The sequence below is a fragment of the Mobula hypostoma genome, chromosome 13 (genome assembly GCF_963921235.1).
Source record: "Mobula hypostoma chromosome 13, sMobHyp1.1, whole genome shotgun sequence".
Taxonomy (NCBI): domain Eukaryota; kingdom Metazoa; phylum Chordata; class Chondrichthyes; order Myliobatiformes; family Myliobatidae; genus Mobula; species Mobula hypostoma.
The window spans coordinates 38,954,344-38,966,067 of NC_086109.1; positions in this window are offsets into that span (position 1 = coordinate 38,954,344).

Consider the following 11,724-nt stretch of genomic DNA (forward strand, 5'->3'; position numbering starts at 1 on the left):
TCCATCTCTTGTCCGATGAACACTCAATGAAAATGTATTTCAAGATGGAGGGAGGAAGCCTGTATGTCTTTTGAATGGTAAGTCCCAGAGTAGCATTTCTGCAAAACCTTAATATTGTACTCAAATTTACGTAAAAGAGCAGTGAGCTGGTTTTTGGAAATATCCTGTACCTCAAGGTGGTGTTGACATTGTAAAATTAGGCTGTTTTCCACAAACACAGATTTAATTTGCATACTGGGAGTCTGACTCAAGTAATAAATTCCTGGTACTTTCAGTGCTACATTTAACTCTTACTTCAGCAAAGTTGCAGCCTCCTTAGTTTGCTTCTAGCATGCAGGAGTTGGTGGGATCTACTGGAAAATAATTTGCCACTTGCTGGTATTAAACTGAGTCATTTTTACAAACTTATTTCCTGATATGTATTTCCCAATACTGAAGTAGAAAGGTGGAGTTATGCCTTATACAGCTTGCAAACTTTGCGGTTCTAATCTAACATACTGTGTCATTTAGAGTATTTACAGATGAAATGTCATTAACAGAATACAAATCTCTCTTGAGAATCACATTAAGCTTTTGTCAGCTTTTGCTTTTCATATTTTTAAGAGTAAGAAATAAAAATTAAAATTATATACTAACTTTATTTCTGATTGTTCTATTTGTATCAATCCATAGCTCACTGTAGTCAGTTCATTATTGTCTTTCAAACTATTTGTCATCATGGTTTAATTTTGTAATTGAAATAGACTGCTTGTTCTGGTACAAGTGGCATACACTGTCTTCCATCTCCAGCCATCTTTCAACCTAACTCCTACCTCACTGATTATTTCAATGTTAGGAATTATGTGATTTCTTTACAAATAAGTAACAGATAAACATCTGGTTAGATGGTAGCATGCTCGGATGCAGTGGCTTCTATGGAGCCAACCAGATGTGTTATTGTCTTTTTAAACATATTTGTTATGATCGCAAGACAGTGCTGGATATTAGGAACTTAGAGTTCAGCAGTTCTACCCCATCAATGAGTTGCTCATCGGTGGAGAAATTGAAGGAGCTGGATTCAGTGTGGATTTGGTGCCTGTGTCAGAGAGGCATCAGTGTGTGAAGGTGGTATGCAGTCTAACAGCAAGTGATTGTCTTAGTTGCTTTTTTTGTGATCATACGGCCCTGTTGAACTGGTAATGTGGAATACTGCAAGTCCAGTTCACCGGTTTATTGGGAAACAGCGGGGGAGCTTTGTGGCCTCAGACATGGCAAGAACCAGGCCTCAAACATCAGTGTCGCCTGTTTGCAGCCACCCAGGAGAGAGGCGATGGAGTCAGTGCAGCGGTAGTGTGGGGCAGCATCCATATCTAAGTTGGTGCTGCCCTCTAGTGTTCATTTGACAGAAGACAAGAGGTATTCTGTTTGATTGCAGACTGCTGCAACATTCATGGACTTGGGAACTTGGTCTATTTTTTTATGTGTGACTGTATTTTACTGCTGTCTTATATATGCTATGAGTGCCTTGAGCTGTGGATGACTGTTGATACACTGTTTCATTGGGCTATATTCATGGGTGTTCATGTATTGTTAAATGACAATTAAACTCGAACTTGAACTTGAACTAGATCAAACAAGTGAGGGTTTAAATCACAACTGAAAGAAAAGGTGTTTCATTATAACTGTTTTCTGAATAGACTTTCATTAATGGGTGAAGAAATCCACTCTATATTCAGTCTGGTTATAATACAATCAATGTTTTAGCTAGTAAGGTATTGCCTCATGAGGTAGCATGTGCTTTAAACAAAGGGCTATGCAGTTGAAAAGGTATAACATCAGAAATTATAGCAAAAAGTATAGGAGGTGACAAAATACCAGGGATAGAAGATTGGCTGATCAAATGGAAACAGAGAATGAACATACATAAGTAGGTTTCTTTCTGGTCGACAGGTCAGAACAAGGGATTTGCCACAGAGCTTGCTGAGTTCCTCTAGTACTTTGTATGTATTACACTGGATTTCCAACATCTGGAGAATCTCTTGTGTGTATAACCTGTCACAGTGATCAGTGTGGGGACTTCAACTTTTAACGATCCATGCAAAGGACCTAGATTAAGGGATTGAAGGCTTGGTTGCTAAGTTTGCTAATGATGCAAAAGACAATGAAGAAAGTAAGAGGACTTAAGGAGATGATAAAATCACGTCAAAGTGTAAAGTGAGTGGGGAAAGGGAGAAAGGTCTGTGAAATGGAACATTAATATGGAAAGATGAGATATGGTCTATTTTGGGTGGAAAATAATGCAAGAAATCTATTATTTTAAATGGTGAAATATTGAGAGCTGTGAAATGCAAAGTGATCTGGGGATCCTAGTACATGATTCGCAACAGATCACTAGAAAAGTCAGCAGAACATTATTTCTAAGGGTAATTATTACAAAGATCAAGACATTATGGATCATCTAAGCAGTTGTTTGTGAGGCCATATGCAAATCGAAGCAGCCCTGAGTAGGTTTATATGATCAGTACCTCGAATGGGTGAGTTGTCTTCTGAAAACAGATTGTGCTGGTTAGGCTTGATGTTGCGAGAGTGAGAGGTGACTGGCTTGAAATGTAGGACCTTAAGTTGTTGAGAGAATGATTCAATTTGGTGGTAAACATAAAACTAGGGACCAATGTTTCAGAATAAGATGTCACTCATTTAAGAATTCAGTGAGACTTTTCTCTTCACAGGGTCATGAGGGCTTGGAACTTCTTCGATGAACCGTGGAAGCAGATATTTTCAAAGTAGCAGTAGATAGATGTTTGATATGGAATGGAGTGAAAGATTTATACAGATAGATGGGAGTTAGAGTTGAAGTTGCAATCTGATTAACAATGATCATATTAAATGGCTAGCAAGTTTGAGGGGCAAAGTGGTTCATTTCTGCATCTAATGTCAATACATATAAGTACTAGGAAGCTCAATGATTACTGATCTGTACATCAGACAAAAATAAAACGAAAAAGTCTTTCCTCCACTCTGAGTGCTGTCATAAACAAATCTGTCACACGCATCTAAGCAGATGAGAAAATAATAATCCTGCTAAGTGTTGTAATCGCTGTAAAACAACCCCGTCTTGTAATAAAAAACTCTCATTAGAATATGTAAATTAGGCAGCAAGTTGGCTTTAATTTACATGCACATTGTCATAATATTAAATGTAAGTCATCTTCCTTTTTATTGTTATATTGTTTCTACACAATATTCACAAATTCAACATATTATACAACAAACCATACTGAAATAATCAATTTGTTTTTGTTAATGTTCATTAGAAAAATTTAATCTTCTGAATTACACACAACAGATCAATACCAAATTGTGAGTTGTGTGAAATGGCAAATTGCAGGGGAGAAGAAAGGATTAAGTGAATGAAAAGTTTCAAAAGAAACAAGCAGCCTTACCTCTCTACTGTAACAATAATAATGAAGAAAAGACACAAGCATTATTGTAAATAATAAAGATTAGAATTTCTATCAGTTTTATTGTGCTACCTTAATTATACTTACACAGCTTCAGGCATTTTGATGGAGGGGGCTGGAAGAAAGAAAGAAAGAGTTAAGACCTTGTCAGATGCAACCTCATATGTAATTGCGTGATGCACATGTTAGAATAAACACTGATAAAGGGCATTCAGCTAAAACATACACTAATATGTGATTACTTTATATGGTTTGGAACCTTACATTTTAGATAAGGACTAAATGTCACCGAAGTGGCTGCAGCATGAACACGTTAAACAGATTAAGGTACATTAAATTCTTTATTATCTCACAGACTTTTATTAGAATTTGCAACTAGAGTTTAGTATGACGATTGCCAAACAATTTGAATAAATAGTAGACTGCAGAAAATTTCAAATCTAAACAAAATCATGAGATGAAGCTTATGAAAGAGAATTTCAGATCTTGGCTGGGGCACAATTAAATCTCTTACTTAAAATTCACAAAGGAACAGAATTAATTGAAACACTTCCAGCCAAATACACTTGTGAACGATTTGATTTAGTTGAGCTCCTAATAAGTCACAGAATGTTGAGCCAAAGCAGATGTAAGGTGTTGAAGTGTAGATCAGCTGCGATCCTATTTAAAAGTAGAAGAGTCTCGAGGGATTGGAGGGCCTATTTTAGTAGCTCTTTTTCTTAAAGTGGGCAGGGGTGAATAAAGTAGTGAGAGAAAGGATAATTAGAGAAAGTGATTATATAAGAGGACATAGGAGAAATGAATGTAATAACAGACAAGGACCAGTAAAAAACAGAAAAGTACAAAAAAAGTGAGTTTTACACTGAAGGCCTATCTGAGTTTCTCTTTATTATATGTAGCTTCAAAGGAAATCCATTCATGAATAATAACTCTTTCCTACACAAAAGGTTTGGCAGACATTACTGTTGATAGAATTACTGAAGATACATAATTTTTTGAAAACACTAAATATTTATATAATTGATATCTCAAATGGAATATAGAAAGTGGAGCAATGCAAGCAAAATTAGAGATATAGAGATGTTGCAACTTAACATTAGATCATAACTTATTACACAACAACTTAAACTAGCTAAGAACAATTCATAGCATAGATCTATGGGAAATGCTGATGGTGAGAAAATAAATGTTTCTGATTTGAAAGTACGAGTATTCACATCAGTTTAATTCTCAAATTCAAATTCTTGGCACCGATATATGCAGCAAGTATAGGCTAGAAATGTCATCACCGCAGGAATGATGCAGAACCATATAATGGTATACCGCCAGCTTTACTACTTAAAAAGAGTTATCCTCAGAATATGCCAATTATTGAATTAGTGAACAGAAAGTTAGTTATTGTCTAACTGTCTAAGGGGCAATTGTATACTGAATAGTCAGGAAAGTCAGATGGTATGAGAAAAGACTGTCAGAGGAAGCCAGAGTGAAGAAATTACATTTCTGAGACTAAAAGCAACTGCAACAACTCTTCTGGGTTTCTTCAGCAATATTTCCCAAGTTTGTGATCCCTATCGCTTACAACAAGTTTAACAACAGGATGGGAGTGCTGTCATCTTCAGATTTCTCTTCTAGCCACCGTGATCCGACATGGAAACATACCACTGCTTGAATTGTGAAGCTCCATATCTAATAGCATTGTGCAAATACCATCAGCACAAAGGCAGCAACACTTCCTAAGAAGTGTCTCACCAGTTCGAAGAACAATTAGCAATGAGATGATCACTATTCCTACATCTTATTAATAAATAAAGATTCCTACAACTTTATTTTTAGTTTGACTCATAACTGTTTGCATAGAGTTTAGCTTTGTATAAGCTAAATGCGTTTTAGCAAATTCTACATTTGTGAGTACACAATGTCATTTTTGATACATGAATAGGCATATCCAGACAGAACTTACATTGTTCATTGAAAGTTAAAATTAGTCAAATTGACACAATTTTAGATTTCAGTCTACAACTCAGCTCAGATTTTTGTAAATGTTTACCTTTTTAAGGTTTACCATTGCCAATCAAATTCAACACTCTAATGAACTGCAAATCTAAAACAAAACTGGAAAATTCTGGAAACACTCCACTGGTCAGGTAGTATCTGTAGGAAGAGAAAACTGAGTCATTGCTTTAATGTTAGCTCTGTTTCTCTTTCCACAGATGCTGTTTCTAACAGACCACTCATTTACTGTGTCAAAGGGAGCACAGAATGATTTGAGTTCAGGCTTAGTGGGAATCCGTGCATCTAATTAAAAGAGAAATGTCCAGATCCCAAATGTCAAACCTTTATCTGCGTTAGACAAAAAACTAATAGTTTATAATTGATTAGGCTAAAACAGAACAGTAAGATTTTCTTTAATTTTCATTGAATATTGTCCAGTTGCTAATGATATTAATCCTTCAGTACCAGAGACAACTACATTAAAAATTCTCATCATAATGGGAAAAAGAAAAATAAACGTTGAACAAGAGGCCATGTCAATATTATGTTTTGCTAAAATTTTCCATGTATTAACAGATATGCTTCTTTAATCATTTTTAAATCTTGTGAAATATTAAAATGTAAATTGTTCTTACATTGTATCCTTTAATAAAGTCATCTTATTCCAGGCAAGCTAACAGAAAAAGAGATGTTAAAGGATGCAGTGCAAACCTGTGTGTTCAATGGAGTCATTGATCATGAATGAATAGTGTCACAAAGTGTTTTTATTCTCATCACGTTATTTAATCCTAACATTTTTAATTGACTTTCAGAGCTTAAATGTGCTTTAAGATGAAAGTATTATTTATTTTTAGTAATCCTTTTAATTTGTTATATAATTTAAAACTGACTTTAAATATAGTTGATCATCAAATAATCTCATTTAGAAGTTTGAGGTAATTGGTATGTCACAGAGCCACTTGCAAATTTCTGCAGATGTACAATGGCGAGCATTCTGATTGGTTGTATCACAATCTGTTATAGAGGCTCCATAGCACAGGTCCACAAGAGTCTGCAGAAGTCAGTTCCATCCTCCTCGCCATTTGGAGAGGACAAGAGGTGGTGCTTCAAGAAGGTAACATCCATCGTTAAGGACGCCATCCAGTACATGCCCTCTTCTCATTACTATCACAAGGATGTAGGTACAGGAGGTTGAAGACCCACAGTAAACAATTCCAAAAGAAGCTTCTTCCCCTCTGCCATCAGATTTCTGGATAGTCTGCGAACAGGACCTCATTATTCTTTTTTTATGTACAACTTATCAATTTCGTAACCTGTCATAATTCTATGTCTTCTGACTGCACTCCTACTACAAACCAATACATTTCTTATCAGAGAAGCCAGTGATAATAAACTTGATTCTGATATAGCTGATAAAGCAGTCCAAAGGTCTTTGACAACAGAAAGTTAGCAAAAAGCCAGCTTGGACATTTTGCAGACATTGTTTCAGACTTCACTGCCTGAGATCTACTTGCCGATGTGACTCACGGGATGACCATGGTCACAAAAGAAATATACTGCCATAGTGTAGTGGGATTGGAATATGCAGGCAGTAGGCGGGACTGTGTGCAATCTGACTAAATATATACCATATTGTTAGAGTGAAATGGTTCCAGTTTCCTTGTGCCTGCATAATTTAAGAGGACATTTATAGTTTTCCTAATAACATAAGGCTTGCAGTATATCAGAAGGGAGGGAATTCTCGCTGATGTAAGCCATGGCTGAGTCAGGCACCAGAGCCCTCTCCCCTCTCTCAGCCATTGTCATTATATCTCTGTATATATCAGGAGGTGCGTCAAGGCCATCAGATTATATACATGAATTAGAAGTTAAAAATGTTCAAGTTTCATATTTTGCACGAAATACTTATATGCAATTTGTAAAGATCTTTTGTATTCTACTAAGGGAAAGCTACAACTTAAGGTCACACCAAAATATTCAAAGTCTTAGGCACCCCTTAACAATATTTATTCTTTCTTTATTTTATCTCACGCTACAGCTTGGATCAGGTCCTTCTGACCTCACAAACCACACTGCCCAACAACACATCTACTTAACCTTTGCCGAATCACAGGACAATTTACAATGACCAATTAACTGCCTAACCTCCCTTTCAACAACCTAATAGTCATTTGCTTTATCTTCCAATATAGCTTAGTGCTAATGATTTTATTTGCTAAAGCTGCTGCAATGGACCATGGGATTTCATAGACATATTAAAGGTGTCATAGAATGATGGAGTGATACAGCAAGTAAACAGGTTCTTTGGTCCAACTCACCTACGTTAACGAAAATGCCCACCTGTTAGTCCCACTTGCCTGTGTATGGCTTATATCTCACTCAACCTTTCCTGTCCAAATGTATTTAAAATGTTCTTATTGTATCTGCCTCAACCACTTCCTCTGGCAGCTCATTTCACAAACACGTGTGAAAAAGATGTTCCTCAGGTCCCTTTCAAATCTTTGACCCTCATTTTAAATTATGTCCTCTAGTTTTTGAGTTTCCAAAAAAAAATTATATGCGTTCTCCCTATCTATGCCCCTCATGATCTCGTACACCTCTATAAATCACATCTCAGTCTCTTATATTGTCACTAATGCATAAGAAGCCTTCTCAAGCTTTGATTTCTACTTTTCCAGCAATGAGGAGACAGAGAAAAGCACCATCATCACGCAGTGAGGGCAATGTACCTAATGCATGTGGCTTTGTGAAATATGGAGATAAATTTCTTGTCAAGGATTTGGTAGAAAACATTTTAGAAGCAAAATTAAGTCTAAGAGGGTGGAAATCACTTCTAAAGCTTGAGTGTCCTCAGTAATATCAACGCTGGAAAAGTCCTGCCACAGTTCAAACGGCCCCAATAAGGATTGATATGCTTTCTCAGCTCTGACTGGCCTTTCTATGTCCCTAAAATCTGTCAGTGATGTTACCTTGATATTAGATAATGTCTTTCTCTATTTCATATCACTGGAGAAACTTAATTCAACCTTCCAGGCGTGAGTCACAGTTGAACCCCTGATGTGATTTCTTTTCAGAGCAGTACAAAATAGCTTGAACCAGTCTGTCGTGGAGACAAGGACCCTGAGTTACTGTAAGAGAGCCAGGTTTTGGAGTGGTATGTCTTTTACTTATATTTAATCCTTAGCACCAATCCATCTAACCACTTCCATTGTGCTTCCATACCACTGCCAAACCAGCAGCTTCAAGATCACCCAGTTTTCAGTCTCCAACCATCCAGTGTGCCATGCCACATCAATCTAAGCATTTGCTAAAATCAAAGCCACCGATTCCTTGATTACGCCACGTACAAAAAGCCCATTTTACCAAGCTCTGTTTTACCAAATTGTGTCTCCGTCACCCCACCTTCAGCATGGTGGTCTTCCCATGCCTACAGTACCCTGTCCCTATCCCTACATCCACTCCCATGACACCATTCAAATTGCTGGCTTCATGCCTTCCTAGGAGCCAATATGAAACCCCCCAACATCCGTACCATACCCACCATGGAGAGATCTAAAGATGACCTCAAAGATCATGAGAGTGTTCTGCAATTCCATTACAATTGAATAAATTACAAATGGAACTATATGAATAAAATTGCTATTTTTTACATTATTTGGAAATAAATAATAATTTCAAATAATAATAGCAGTAGGAATAATATCACCAAAACAAAATAATATGAAAACAATAAGATAATTTGGCATGCGAGAACTAGTTTGATATCAAAGTATACTAATTCCATGTAATGTAGGATTCACAGATTGCCTCACCAATTCGAATGTGTAACACAGTGTATAACTTCAATTTAGAACAGAGGAATAGTCTGAGAGTCCCAATGCTTTGAAATGTCATACTTGCATAGTTATTCCCTTATTCTCAATATTCCCTCATAATGTTATGTGACTTCACTAATTACAAACTCAGCCTCGAGTTGATGTTTAAGGAATATTCTATGCATACATGTTGCAACATTAGTTTAGCTTGCATTTATTATTAATAAGCTTTAGTGTTACATTCAGAACTGAAATCTCCAGTTTAATATTGTTATTAGTTTGATATTCTCTATGCCTTCCATTTCAAACTTACAGAAGAAAACTCTTACCTCACTGACTGCAAATGGACTTCACTGCTGGCAGCAAGAGGAGATTCAGAGAAGAATAGAAGAGCACAAGAGTTTTTAATCCTCAACAGTTTTCAGAGCTGCACTCGACTGGTCAATAAAAATAGCTCCTCCACATTTTCACTCAGCTTCCCAACAACCAATAAGAAAAATGTGAAATTCTTGACTCATTTGACCGGGCAAGGATGCCTGTTGAGAAACATCAATCGTGTTATTTTGGAGGCAGATCTGACAACCATTTGCTGCCTAGGCTTTGTGTTGACAAGAGCACTACTCTGCTTACATAGAAATCTGATCACTGGTGGCACCGGCCCTTGTATTTAAATGAGCACTCAAGCTGCCTTCTGTGCAACAGAAGAGGTATCATACCATAGAAGCCAAACTCCACAGCTGACAGTTCTACTGACAACCAATTATTTAACAGCTAAATAAGGTTTTCTCAAATTTGTAGAACATTGCCCTTGCCTAGAGTGATGCAGAAGCAGGAACCAGTAACTGTTTGGTTCACAGATCCACCACATGAAATTTTAGTTCCACTAGGGTCCATTTTATGATCAAAATGGAGCCTCAGTGTTTGCATATTGGGAGGTAGGATGGTGGTTGGCTACATGAAAGGGTGGCTGGTGGTTAGTCCTGGTGGAACAACAGAACAGCAGACATTTGGAAAAATGAGGACGCAGAAAACATGCATGGGGGAGGTGGGCACGAGGCAGATAACAGAAAGTTGGAGTGTCAGGGGGATAGAGGTTCCCAAAATGAAGGGGGTGCAAGGGAATTGGAAATTAGCATGCAATAGAATCATAGAATAGTTAAGATTTAGAAAGGGGCCATTCAGCCCAGTATGATTGTCTCAGTCAAAGAATAATTGTCCTTTATAATCCTAGTTTGTATTCTTGCATTCATGGGTCTTTGTTAAAGGAGACAAGGGTTTGTGACTCTGCTATCTCATCAAATGGCGAATTCAAGGCCCTTACTATTTTCTGTGTGAATATCTTTTCTTTCTTTTCTTCTCATCCTTATACCATTTGCAATAATTAATGATCCCCTGATTTTGAACTCTCTGGTAAATGAAGTTTCTATTATCTGTATGTGGGTCTCTCATAACTTTATATACTGTATGTTAATTAAGTAACTTTATGTTAATTAAATAACTTTATGCTCGGCTCCAGAGTTCCAAGGAAAACATCCCCAGCTTATTCAATCTTTCCTTATACTTATGATTTTCCGGTCCTGGCAATATCCTCATCAATCTGCTCTGTAATAAAATTACCCCCCTTCTTGTATTGTTGTTGATACAAGACTGGGGAAGCTTGGTAGGTGGAGATTGGCAGAATGCTCATGGCTGATACCATATCTGTTAGCAATCACTGCCAGGCAGATCTGGAAAGAGGTGCAGTGATCTTTGTCAAAGTTCATCCTGAACAGATGAGTAACACAGGACTCCACGCTCTGTGGTCTATTCCCAAGGACACACACAGAGACAAACACCATCTGTTGCTGGAAGAATTCCAGCTCAGTTAAAGAGACCCTCTACTCTCCCTGAAACTTGCCGCTCTTTCAGTGCAAGGAACTGTTCACAACTGAGTGTTGAGAGCTTACACATTCCAAGGTCCAGGATAACATACAGGGAAAAGTACTGAAGCTAGGTGCAAACACCAGTTGGGCTTTTGCTAAAGGTCCTATCACAAATGCATACTAGAAGCAGTGAGCCATGTATAAACTCTTCAGACTGTTTGCTCAAGGAATGGATATAAGGGAAATTGATATCATACTGATGCAAGGTAAATGGTATGTAGAGAGTGGTGCTATATGTGTGCATTGTGTCATATAATTACAAATTTGATGAATGAAGTAATATTTTAATAATAACTGTTACAATCATTGATATATTAAGGTTGTTCAGTTAAGGATTATGTCATGTGGCTGAAAGCTTTTTGTGTCATAACATTGTTCCTTGTAGAAACTGCCTGAAATTGTCTGTCTCTGTAGAAAGATTTATCCGGGAATGGTGTCAGAAGTGTTGGCTGATGGGATTATGAAATTATGATGCTCAAGCCAGAACACTGAACATCAGAAATCATCCCACCCAATTGAGATAACGTATAGATATGCACCAAGCGATTACAGGCT